Here is a 3,899-nt window from a genome sequence, read left to right as displayed (position 1 = left end):
TATGTTTAAATAGAAAGAAATCCTCGTCTTACACACCTGAAAGCAAAGCCGAATATCGTCACCAAGTGTAGTTGTCCAGAGAAGCTTCAGGGAGACCCAAGTGGAGACAGCACGATTTGGTCCACCGGAGAGAATATGAATTCACCACGGTGTCTAACTTCTTACGTGAGCAGCCTGCACGAGCCCCCCTTTTATTCCCATTTCCATGTAGCCCAGCCTTGATTCTTCCACTAAAGTTTTTTGAAAAAATGTACAACAGATAGGACAGACTCTTTAAGGGTCTGTCCTACTTTAAAAAAATAAATGGAAGTAGTAGAAGTAGTTGCTTACTGGACATGATTAGCTTGTTAACAGCTGCTGACAGTTGGCTTGTCTGAAGCTTTTTATTAAAGAGCTTAAACTGAAGCAGCAGACCAAAAAAAACCCAAAAAACCTAAAACAACAAAAAAAAATCCCCACACCTTAAGTGTTTCAACAATTGGAAAGTGGCAGAGAATGTATGAAAGCCAGTAATGCAGCCTGTCACTGGCTCCATACAAACATGAGAATGTGACACATTCTCAGCAAGGTCCCATTCATTCATCATTTCCTGTCATTAGTGTCAGTCACTAGATCAGAATTTAAGAAAATTAATAAAAGCATAGGCACTGACATTTACAACACAAACAAGTCAGTACTAGTTAGTTAATTCACAGACTTACAGTCAACACACAGGCAAAAAGCAAACATACCATTGCAAAACAGCCAGCAATTGCTGTAAAGCTCTCACGTGGAACTAAACAGTATGGTATAGACACTGGGCTGAAAAAGCAATTTCTTTGCATTTCCACATACCACTGCACTGGAAGCGAAGTACTGTCATATTAGGTTTTATTTATCTTAGAAACATAGCAGAACCATAAGTGTGCTTTATTTATATTTAATCTAATATAGCTCAAGTATAAATTACAGGAAAATTGAGGTAACTTCACATAGTAAGCTAACATGGAGAAACCACACTTGACTCTCAACAGTTTATTACAGACAGTATATAAAATCTGTATTTTATGAGTGCCCAACTGCATTTAAAAATCAGGCTTACCTACCTTCTCCTGAAGTTCTCCGTCCTCTTTCAATGAAGTTTCAGGGATCTCATGTTTATAGAATTGCTCTTGAATTTCTCTCTCAAGAAAAACTGAAAGCTCTTTAGAAAATATGCTTCAGAATTGTTTCATAGTCAACAGATCATCCATTAGCAAACTGTTTGTGTGCAGTTTTAGCTATCTACAGACACTGTTGGTGGCCAACTTGATATCCAAAGAGAAGCTACTTACTTTTGTAATTTCGTAGCAGACCAAGAAAACAAGCAAGTAAAATGGCATCAAAAGATGAAGCAACAAAGATGGCCTCATACCTAGTAACTTCATTTCTGCTTCGATTAGTATCCCCATAGTGGTAAAAGTAGACATATATCTACATCTCATTGCTATTTTTTTGTCAGTAAGCATGAACAAATGACACCATCACCAACTATGCTATATAGTACTTAAAATTTGCATAGATATCGCAAGGGACCCCTTTTGCTCCCATTAGCAGCACTAAGAGGAGAGCTGAGATGCAGTGCATAAGAAGAAGAGATGAAGATTCCAAAGGATGCTATCGTTTTCTGTTTGACTTTTTTGTGGGTTGGTCTTCTCCAGAAATCAATACACTCAACGTCTGACACAGAGACAAAAGACTCTTCTTCAGTGCTGGTATCTGCTCTTTGTATACAATAGGAAAACTGAAGATCTATATTCCACTTCCACATCCCTCCCCACGCCAAAACAGCATACCACCACTCAAAAAAAGTTGTCAGTAATTTTAGTGTTCTCTAAGTACATATTTAATGGTATAAGACTTTCAAAAACATTATTCAAAGAGAGAATACAAAAGTGGTTTTAGTAGGATTTTGAGAACATTCACAAGCATACTATAAACTTGTAGATTTAAAAACCAAAGTTGAGAAGCGATGACAGCTCTTATATGACATTGATTCATTTGAATTACACATATTAAAGCAGGAGTGATACTGGGAGCCCCAGCATTGCGTCTGACTTTCAGGAGAAACAAAACTGAGGACTAATATATTTAAAAAAAAAAAAAATCTACAGCAGCCCAGAGAAACTTAACTGCACAATGACTGAAACACACACTGGTTCACAATATTTATTACAATCTATTGCTTCAGATAAATCTGCTGTATGGTTAGTAAACCCAAACCACATTATAAGAACCAACAAAAAAATTACAGCACAAACCACATCTCTGTAAAAGGTATGCAATGGAGGTGAACAGAGGCGCAACTTTAACCGTTTAAGAGCACAATGAAGATCCTCATATGTGAATACAGATCTTCTGGTAGCAGATAATGAAGGTAAATAAAAATCACACTAACAGTACTAAACATGAGATAGGTAAAAATTGCAGCAATATTGTTATATCTGTATACAAAGAATACAGGGCCTTTTTAAATACCCTTCTTTCATTCTCAGTGACCTGTAAACACAACTCTCCCAAACCATCTTCCCTCCGTACCTGAACTAGTATCTAAAGATCTATACAGAATGTGCAAATCCAATATAAGTATTTTTAGGGTCTCTTCTTCAAATAGAAGAAATACAAGGTTAAAAACATTAACACCACAGATCCCCTCTACCCAGCCTCTGCAGAAAGACATCAGTAGCAATACTGCCCAAGACATCCAAGTACAGAAGTAGCAAAACACTGGACCAAGAAATCCTTAAGAATGCATAGCATATGAACAATAAATACAAAGACATGTGAAAAGGGAAAAAACAAACAGTTAAACTATTAACACTGACAAATGAAAGTTAATTAGGACTCTTGTCAGCCTACAGCAGATCTGTTCCTAAAACATTCACGTAACAATGCCTTAAGTAAACCTATAATGTTAGCTGAGATCCGATTACACCTTATGCAGACAGGCTTTATTTGGCTACTGTTCATTAAGAGGTGATACCTGGTAGCTACATGTCACACTCCCTACTATTTTAATAATTACATATTCGTAAGTATTTCTAGAGCAGGATGTTGGGAGTCAAATAGCCACTCTACTGGATTATTTGCTACTGCTGCATTTTCATTACCACTGCACAGATTCCCTCTGCACTGATCAAACACTTTAATATCCCTCACAGCAATCTGCTATAAAGTTTCTGGAAAAATAAGTTAGACAAAAATATTACAATGTACAAGGAGTATGGTACAATCTAGTTCCTGTAGTTAAGACTTCTGGCCTAAGAGTAACTTAAGAACAGTACCAGCCGGAGCAGAACACAGTTCTAGAGCACTTAAAATAGAAAGGTGTTGAAATAGCCTGGATTTTACTTCAATGCTGGAAAGTGAAACAGAGACCTTATATACACAAATCTCAAGTGTAGTCTAGAAGCTCAAGCAATAACTATAGTTTACTCCCTTCAGAAGTTGCTTTACAGGGTGTTCTTTGCTTTTTGGTATGCATGCAGATGTGAACAACTTAGAATAGTCTCTGAGCTTCCACTCATGCTAAAAGTGAACATACTCAGTGCAAATAACACACAAGTTAATTCAATTTACAGCTCTCAAACTAAAGTAAAAAAAATAACAATGCTTACTAGTGATATTTACTGTTTGTCCAACTATCTCCTGTGGAACTTATCAGGCCAGGTGGTAACACTGAACATAAATGAAAAGATTCCTTTGACCAGCATTTAAACAGTCCCATTACTGAAAGTAAAATTATATTTTCTATGTCTACAAATAGGCACAGAAGCCTCCTGGTGATCTCCATGCAACACTGACACAGCTGCAAAGACTCTAAAGGAATTTTCTTTTTTTGAAGAACTATTTACATACAAGGCCAAATCACAACATTGTCA

This window comes from Phaethon aethereus (genome assembly GCF_964289735.1).
Source record: "Phaethon aethereus genome assembly, chromosome: 5".
Classification (NCBI taxonomy): Eukaryota; Metazoa; Chordata; class Aves; order Phaethontiformes; family Phaethontidae; genus Phaethon; species Phaethon aethereus.
Note: the sequence above shows the minus strand (reverse complement) of the source record.